Below are 10,164 nucleotides of genomic sequence, written 5' to 3' on the forward strand. Positions count from 1 at the left end.
AAGGTCCTCATTCTAGCGAACTCACTGACCTCCTTGTGATATTCTGTATTCTTCCCCTTTAAGTTGCCATGTTCCTTCCCCACGTTCTTTATTCTGAGAATGTACCTGCGTGTACATTCCTTGTGGATCAGTTGCTGACGGCTGTTCGTGGGATGAGGTTATAATAAACCCACCTGACTTCACTTTACTAAGTTTCCCTGTTATCTTTAATTATTAACCTATTTTACACTGGCGACGATTGGACACCTCAACTACAACAACAACAACAACAACAACAACTCAGAAAGAAAACCTACCTCGTTTTCTCCTCCAGCGGCTGATTTACATCAAAGGAAGAGAAGTGTCAGCTTCCCAGCGGCAGACTCGTCATTCTTAATATGGTGAGGAGAGCGGGAGGACAATTTTGAAAAATAAATAATTCTGGGACTAAAGGAAAAAGATTAGCGCTTTGAAGAAATAATTTTTAATTAAGCGCGAGCTTAACGTTTCTCTCCGGCTCGCATGCAATCACAATGCGTCTACGTCAGCGCATACGTCAGACGTATCATCTGACTTAGGCTGCATTACGTTTTAACGCTGTACCGTGAACTACGCTGCGTTCCAACACTTTAACGCTGCGTTGCAACACAAAGCCCTTCTGTACACTCTACGTCTTTGTCAGCTACATTCCAAATTGAAGCGTGTACTCATTCTAATTGGGAACAGCGTGAAGACAATACAATAAGCACATTAGAATGCAGCTTGGCAGCTCATTCCTTTAACAATCAAAGGAATACTAAGTCAAAGGAAATTTCAAAAAAAAAAAAAAGAAAGAACTTATTCTTTATTGGTGTGTTCTATCCTTGGAGACTATCCAGATTGAAGTTGTACTTTATGACCTCACAATTACACTAATAAATATAAGGCAAAGGTACATCCATTAAAAAAAAAAAAAGGGACATTAGAAAGAATAATCTAAAAAAAAAAAATAAAGCAAATATTCATCACCATCTAGAAGTAAAAAAAAAAAAAATATATAAAGGGAGATTTCTTTTAATAAATTATTTTTTTAAAATAAACAGATATGCAAAATGTTACTCAACCTGCGTTTTTTCTAATCAGTCCAGGCGAACCAAATGTGAAATGGAAGAAGTGGAAAAAAATTTTCGCGAACTATGCGAGGGTATGCGGAACAAATCTTAGTGCTGAAAGAAAACATTCACTTTTATTACATTGTTTGGGAGGAGAAGGTCAGGATGTTCTGGAACATTTACCTGATCTTTCAGCTGCGGAACAAAGGAACCTGAATGAGTATGAAATGGCTATTCTACAACTAGATAGACATTACTTACCAAGACTCAGCACAATTATGGAAAGGTACCACTTTGGTCTGAGAGAGCAAAAGAAAGATGAGTCCGTGGAAGACTACGTGTCATCATTGAGGAAACTTGCTTCCTCATGCAACTTTGGTCAATCGCTTGACGAGAGGATTCGCGATCAGTTTGTTTTAAGATGCGCTCATGATGACATAAGAAAGGAACTTTGGCTAAAAGATGAACCCCCTCTTGAAGAAGTACTTGTAATTGCCAAACAAGTGGAACACATGACAAAATGTGTTGGAGAACTCAAAAGAGAAAAGGATAAACCTACTGTTACAGAATCGAAAGTAGAAGAGAAAATAGATGAAACAATTTGTCAAGTGAAAAGAACAGATGGAACTAATCCAGAAGAGAGAATATTCAGAAATATGAATTATTCTAACGCAAAATTTTCTTGTTTTAGATGTGGACAAAATAACCATTTAGCTAATTCTCCTATGTGTCCCGCTCTAAAGTTTACTTGTAATTTATGTAATAAGAGAGGTCACTATGCTAGATTTTGCAGGTCTAAACCTCAAAACGGTGATCCAAGGAGAAGGTGGCCACAACCGCAAGTAAGATCAATTTGTTTTGAAGTAAATGATGAGGAATCTGATCATCCTTCGTTTATGGTTAAGGTAGAAAATAACATGATTAACCTAAAATTTGATTCTTGCTCAAAGATTACTATTATAGATGAGGAAATGTTTAATGTTTTATTTGCAAAGAATGTAAAAGTATTTAAATGTGACATTATTCCTTTAGGCTATAGTGAAAAACCCATTTCTATGCTAGGATATTTTTTGGCAGAAATTGAACTGGGATCTCGCACCATTGTGGGAAAAGTGTATATCTCAAAGAAAGGAGATGCATTGTTGGGTTGGTTACATCAACGACAGTTGGGTGTCACACTAGATCCCAATGCTTCTCCTCAAGTCCAGATACAAGAAATTTCTGACTCACCTGGTACGTCAAGTGATGAAAAGTTATCCTTATCTCTTGCTAGAAAATTTCCTAATGTATTCAAAGACGAATTAGGGTGTTTACGTGGGTACAAGCATTTGATTAAATTGAAAGAGAATTCTCTCCCAAGTGTAGCGAAGGTTAGGAGAATTCCTCTTTCGGAACAAGCCAAAGTACAAGACGAGTTGGATAAACTCATTAAGAGTGACATAATTGTGCCAGTAGAAGCCACGGAATGGCTTGCTCCAGTTGTTATAGCAAAAAAACCCACAGGTGAAATTCGTCTGTGCATTGATTTAAGGTCACTAAACAAGGAGGTGGTAGTAGACAGGTTCCCGCTTCCCAATATAGATGAAATGATCGGCACTTTAGAAGGAGCAAGATATTTTACCACCCTTGATCTTGCTTCTGCCTACCACCAGGTAGAATTAGATGAATCGTGCCAGGACTTAACTGCCTTTATTACACCAATGGGTACTTTTAAGTTCAAGAGAATGCCGTTTGGCTTAGTATCAGCGGCCTCTGTGTTTCAGAGGATCATGTCGAGAATCTTAAAAGGGCTCATTGGTGTAAAGTGCTATCAAGATGATTTATTAATATATGGTAGTGATGCACAAGAACATGATAGTAGAGTTTTTATGGTCCTAAAAAGGTTAGAAAGTGCAGGTATGACACTAAAAAGGGCAAAGTGCAAATTCGGTGTGCACGAGGTTAATTATTTGGGACATCGCATCACCTGCAATGGAGTTTTTCCAAAAAAAGAATTAGTTGAGACCATTAATAAAGTAAAAGAGCCCTCTTGCAAAGAAGAACTTCTCTCCTTTTTAGGCATGGTAGAATTTTATGGAAAATTCATTTTTAACTTTGCAGAAAAGACACATAATTTAAGAAAGTTAACAGTAAAAAATTCTGCTTTCATCTGGTCACCTGACTGTAAATCTGAGTTTTCAAACTTAAAGGATGACTTGAAGAAGGCACCCTCACTTCATGCTTTTGTCCCTGGTCTACCAACTATTTTGTTTACTGATGCTAGCGATAAGGGACTTGGTGCAGTCTTAGTTCAGAAGAAAGATGGAAAAGACTCATTAATATGTTGTATTTCTAGATGTCTCAGAGGTTCGGAGTTGAATTACTCCGTCATAGAAAAGGAATCTTTGGCTATCTTTTGGGCATTAAGAAAGTTAAAAAATTTGATATGGGGAAACAGAATATGTGTTTTATCCGATCATAAACCTTTAAAAGAAGTATTTTCTAAAAAGGGCCTGGATGCAATCTCGTCAAGGATAAGAAGATGGATTGTTTCCCTGCAGGAATTTGAATTTGAAGTTGAGTATATTCCTGGGGCTTCTAACAAATCGGCAGATTGTTTATCTAGGTTGGTCAATAGTGAGGATTTTGGAAAAGATGACGTTTGTGATTCTGAAGAGTATGTGAATGTTTGTGAGGTGACTGATGGTGCGATTTCTGAGTCTGAATGGAGATCTGAGTTAGAGAAAGATGGCGATATTAAGAAAGTAACTCTTTCCTTGAGAAATAACTCTCGTTTGGAAAAACCATGGCTTCTGGTCGCTGATGAACTTTCAGAGAGTAATGGTTTACTAACTCGTGGAACCAAACTTGTTCCCCCACTTTCTTTAAGAAGTAGATTATTGGCACATGCTCATAGTGGTCATTTGGGTATAGTCAAGACAAAAGAATTCCTTCGCATGCAGTTTTGGTGGCCAGGCATGGACCTAGAAATCGAAAGAATGGTCCGTGAATGTCCTGAATGTTGTTCTAGTGATAAAATTTTGAAGACAAGACAAATGCCCATGGTGAAGAGGATGTTACCTGGTCATCCATGGGACGAGATTGCCATTGACATTCTTGGTCCTCTCTCGGGTGTTGCTGATACCCCTTATCTCATTGTCCTGATTGATCTATATTCTAGATGGATTGAAGTTTCGGCTGTCAGAGATATTACTTCAAACTCTGTTATAAAATTCTTAGAGCCAATATTTAGTAAGGAAAGTTTTCCTAACTCTCTTCTAACGGATAATGGTCCCCAGTTTTGTTCCTCTTTGTTTGTTGATTATCTAAAAAAATGTGGTATAAAACATAAAAGGTGTTCTCTTTACCACCCTGAGACAAATGGTGCAGTAGAGAGGGTTAATAGGACTCTGAAAGAATCTATACAGCTTGCACGGTCTTCTGGCCTAGATTGGAAGTCCACCCTGCAGGACAGGATTAATGTATATCGTTTTGCTCCCCATTCCACCACTGGTAGGTCTCCATTTGAACTCTTCAAAGGGAGGGTTCCCAACACTCTAATGTGTCCTGGGTGGATGTGCCTCAACAAAGGATTTGTTGATAATGATGTTGGTGAGTGGAGAACTAGGGAATTACTTAAACAAGATGCTCGCAAGGAGAATTTTGATCTCAGGAAACGTGCATTTCCATGTAAGGTCAAACTAGGTGACTTTGTGAGAGTGAAGACCCCTATTGGATGCAGACCTTGGTCCAAGTACACTGATGTTAGGACAGTTGTCAAGATGTTTAGAAATGCTGTTAAAACTGATGATGGTAGAATCTGGAACAAGAGTCGCATAGTAATTGTCAAGGGAGATCTGTCATCTTCTCATGCTCCCACATATGATGATAGTTTGTACAATGCTTCTCGTTTGGGTTCTAACTTTTCCTCCCAAAGGTCATCATTATCTTCCAGGAGAAGTCCAAGGATTTGTAAGGCTCCCTCCTACCTGAAAGACTATGTTTAGTTTACAAAAAAAAAAATTTTAGCAAGTGTTTGTTCTTTTCTTTCTTTCAGTGTTTTCTTTCTTTGTGTATAAGAGGGAGATGTGTGATATTCTGTATTCTTCCCCTTTAAGTTGCCATGTTCCTTCCCCACGTTCTTTATTCTGAGAATGTACCTGCGTGTACATTCCTTGTGGATCAGTTGCTGACGGCTGTTCGTGGGATGAGGTTATAATAAACCCACCTGACTTCACTTTACTAAGTTTCCCTGTTATCTTTAATTATTAACCTATTTTACACTCCTCACCAATCTTAATTTCACTCAGCAAGTTTCCCTCCCTACCCATCACAAGGGTCATATTTTGGATCAAGTCTGGACTAACTCCTCGCTGATCACGGCCCCTGCCATATCTCCTTGCCTATGGTCCGACCACCACCTACTCAGATTTACACTTGCCCATTCAACCACAAAGAAAGCTACCACGGTTGCAGGCGGCTTGGCTAGGAAGTGGAACGCCCTAGACAAAGTGGCATTTCTCCAGACAATGACTAACACCATCCCGTCCCCTCATTCCGACATTAATATACAAGAAGCCAACCTCTCGAGTTGGATGCGCGCAGCTAGCGACATACATGCCCCTCTTAAGCAAGTCAAACTGGCGCGCAGACGCCCAGAGGTTGTTCTCATCTGAGCTGAAAGCCAAGAAACTGGCTCTACGCCAAATTGAGAGACAATGGCGCCAGAAATACGCTCTTGACCTAAAGCTCAGATTTACCACTGCTAGGAAAGAATACATAAAGGCTGTTCTCTCCGCCAAGGCTGCCCATTTCTCCTCACGCATTCTCAACTCCAATAACAGATCAAAAGACATTCTCTCCATTCTGACTGAATTGACCAACTTAGACAGCGTACGCCCTAGGACCATTCCCACCCGATCCCTCTGTGACTCATTAAACAATTACTTCATCGAGAAGATCATAGCCATTAAAGCCAGTATCCCGAAAATTCCCAACACGACTGCCACTGGGACCCTTAAGAACAACTGCACTATCAATAACTTTCCCCCTATTACTTCAGAGATATTTCAAGAACTTCTCGTCAAAGTTAAATCTGGTGCCCCCTCAGATAGCTGCCCCCCCTCATATATTAAAACACTGCCTTTCCGCTCTCCCAGAGCCTGTCTGCGCCCTCCTGAATGACTCCTTATCATCTGGCCAAGTCCCCTTAGCATTCAAGGTAGCGACAGTAGTGCCACTTCTGAAAAAACCTGGGGCGGACCCCACATGTATGTCAAACTACCGCCCCATCTCCCTTTTTCCCTTCTTAGCAAAGGTGATGGAGGCACACGTAGCCAGATGCCTTTCTAACTTTCTGGAGGAGTCCAACTACCTCGAGCCCCATCAGGCAGGGTTTAGGCCTGCGCACTCTACGGAAGCGGTTGTACTTACTGTACTGGACGCACTTGGTAATTGTGCAGACAATAACTCCCCCCAGGCCTTGGTGCTCCTGGACCTCTCGGCCGCGTTCAATACGGTTGATCATAACATCCTGATCGACCGTATCGGCCAGGCCGGTATCCAGGGCACAGCAGCCAGCTGGCTAAGATCCTTCCTGGAAAATAGATCCCAGGCCGTCTGGCTGCATCAAAACAGAGAATTACTTGCGGTGTTCCGCAGGGCTCTTCCCTCTCCCCCCATCCATTAAATCTCTATATTTTCCCCTTAATTCAGTCTCTCAGAGACAGGAAGGCGATGGTCTTCAACTATGTGGATGACCTACAACTGCTCTTCACGATCAATAACACCGAGAGCTAAATTTCCAGCTTTCAGTCTACCATGAGGTTCATCCAATCCTGGATGGACCAAACCCATCTTAAACTAAACCCTGGTAAGACTGAGCTGGTACTCACAGGGGATAGTCCTAAGCATTGGGGACCACACTATTGGCCTTCGGAGATGGGCTCACCACCCTCCCCCTCACCATCAGCAAAAACACTTGGAGTCACTCTAAATAGTGATCCCTCACTGAAATCACAAGTTGGTCTTGTGGTCTCCAAATGTTTTTTCCAACTTAGGAAAATAAGAAAGGTCCATCGCCTCCTGACACCAGAGGCCCTCATCCAGGTGGTGATAGCCACTGTCCTATCCCACCTGGACTACGCCAATCCTCTATACCTTGACATGCCTCTCTACCTACAGAAGCGACTACAGATGGCCCAGAACCACGCCGCCTGACTGATCCTAAGCCAACCTAGATGGCAGCCTGCCACCCCTCTACTCAGGAAACTACACTGGCTCCCCATGCTTCAACGCTGCACCTTCAAAATAGGTTGGCTGATTTTTAAATCTCTGTACTGTAAAAGCCCTAAGTTCAAAGACAATTTGATAGTCAGACACACCACTACCCGCAATTTACGTTCAGCCCACCTCTCACTTCTTTACACTCCCTCCTTCTGCCGTAAGCGCATGGGAGGTTGCACATTCGCCACACTTGCCCCTCGTCTTTGGAACTCCTTCCCTCTCGATATTCGAGCTTGCCCAGACCTCATGAAATTCAGAAGAGCACTTCAAACCTGGCTCTTTCAGCATGATAAAAGTTCTGGGCTAACCCACAGGCGATACCATTACATTAAAGGTTTGAGGTTTGATACTTCTGTGATTGCCATGAGCCCCAAGTCTAATCCGAGCGGGGTTAGCGGGATGCTCCGTGGGAGATTTAACAGCTGTCTGAGAAAGTTATTCTCTACCTGCGATAAATTCTCGGGACTGGAGTGGCCCCATAGTTCAGCACCACATAACGCCCCTCCCCAGCTGGAACCTTATAGATTTAAATGGCTGGACTGACTGGTTTCTGACTAGACTTACAGAAAACCTTCATGATGCCACCTGATGATTGAGCTAGTTTTAGAGATGATATTTTAGTATGTGCCCCCCAGTCCATGGTTTGTGTAATAGTGATGCCAAGATAAACGAAAGAGGAAACTCTTTCGAGGGGTTTTCCATTTAATAAAGGGTTTGGACGTTTACTTTTTGGGCTATTAAATGCCATAAATTTGGTTTTCTGTAGGTTGATTTCTAATCCTCTTCCACTACAGAATACTTCAAATGTATTGAGAACCCTCTGTATCCCCATAGGTGATTTAGATACTAATAAAGTATCATCGGCAAACATCATTGCTGGAATCATACGGGAGGCTAACTTGGGTGCATCTAGGTCCTTTTCTGCTAGCAAAGAGTCTATCAAGCCATTGATATGTAGGCTAATAAGAGTGGGGGCAAGGACACAACCCTGGCGAACACCTCGCTTAATCGGAATGGGTGCAGTTAACTTTCCATCCTTGCCAAACCTGATTTGTGCAAAATTGTCCTCGTGAAGCCGTTTAATGAGATGGGTTAAATATCCAGGAACCCCCATCTCTTGGAGGTATGTCCACAGTTTTTCCCTTGGGACCAAATCAAAGGCTGACCTCGGGTCTACAAATATTAAGAAGAGACTACCACCCTCCAGACACACGGTCTTCCAGTACAACAGTTGTAGTCTGAGTACTTGGTCCAAGGTAGACAATTTTTCCCTGAACCCAGCCTGTAGGGGGGACAATATCTTCTGTTCTTCCATCCAGGTTTGAAGCCTGAGCAGCAAAATACGCGCAAACATTTTTTGTGAGATGTGTATCAGGATAATTGGCCTATAGTTGGTTGGTAAGAGTGGTGAGCCTTTTTTATAAATCAGAATTATTTCGGCACCAACCCAAACGGGGGAGAATCTTCACACCCTGCAGTATGGCCTTAAATAGCACCCAGAAAAATAACACATTGCATAGGTGTGTGAAGTGTAATCTCTCTTGCCCCGGGGTATACACTCTTTTGTGGCATCAGTAGAATTTGATTAGACATAGTATGGATCTTTCACTTCGGTGAACAAGTCTACTAACCACCATGGATACCCATAACTGAGCTCATCACAAGCATTGCATGTGTTTGCAGATATCATATAAAAGTTAGAGCACTGACCCGATCTTACCATTCATCCTGCGATTAATCTTTTAGTTGCCTGAGAGGTAAAGGGGAGTTAATATCAATCAACCATTTCAATTTATTGTGTAGCGCATTTGGTCACACATTAAGGACCAGGAATCAGTACATAAGGTTAAGTAGGTTTTGTTACAAATTAAGGGCCAAACAGATGTATACAAATCTCAAAAACATATTTTAAAGATATAGAATAACCACAGGTAAACCGAAACGTCGAATGAAATTACGTCTTAATAGCATAAGGTATATAAGAAATTCAGTTGCAGCAATACAGAGGATAAGAAATTAGATTTGATGATCAGTGTATAGGTTTCGATCCTCTTGTATATGCATGAATACATCTGAAGTTGCCTGAACTAATCCTAAACTAAAGTTGGTAAAACTAAGGGATCCTAGTTAAATCACTGCAAACATCAAGGTGTCAGCATAATGGAGACTTCAGTAAAAGTTCTCCAAATCAGGACAATGTACTGCATAAGGCCACACAATGGAAATATGAGCAGAGAGTTGTGTACCTCCCAGAGCCCAAAGGGTACCTGCTCTAAAGACTGATAGGGTGAACACCAATTAAACCTACAGAACCTTTGAGAATTCCACATCATCAACTCAAGTAGTTTTCCACCTTCTCACAGTAGAAATTGGCAACTTCACTGGATTTTCCCATCCTACAGTTTGAACATCAAGACAACCTTAGATGTCTCCCTGCTCCTGATACAACACGAGTAGGATATTCTCTTGGTGCAATCAGCGCCTCTCATTCTTGCCAAAAGTTCACCTCCTGGACCTCACTATCTATAATACACAATATGCCTTTCACAACTATGAAATCATGTGAACGCACCTGCAAAGAAGGAACATTGCACTGCACGCAAAACTTTAACGTTGAAGGTTAAACAGTAGGAACCAAATGCTAAAGGACTTTAGTTAAGCTAACTTAGTAAGACTGTCAGTATACATGGTAAATACATGATTATTTATACACCTACAATTATAGAATAAATGCAAAACATTAATAAATGAATACATGAGTACATAAGAATCAAATACCAGTTAAAGCTGTATAAAGTGATATGCACACGTTTAAATGTGAACAAGAACT

This window comes from Lissotriton helveticus, chromosome 7 (genome assembly GCF_964261635.1).
Source record: "Lissotriton helveticus chromosome 7, aLisHel1.1, whole genome shotgun sequence".
NCBI lineage: Eukaryota > Metazoa > Chordata > Amphibia > Caudata > Salamandridae > Lissotriton > Lissotriton helveticus.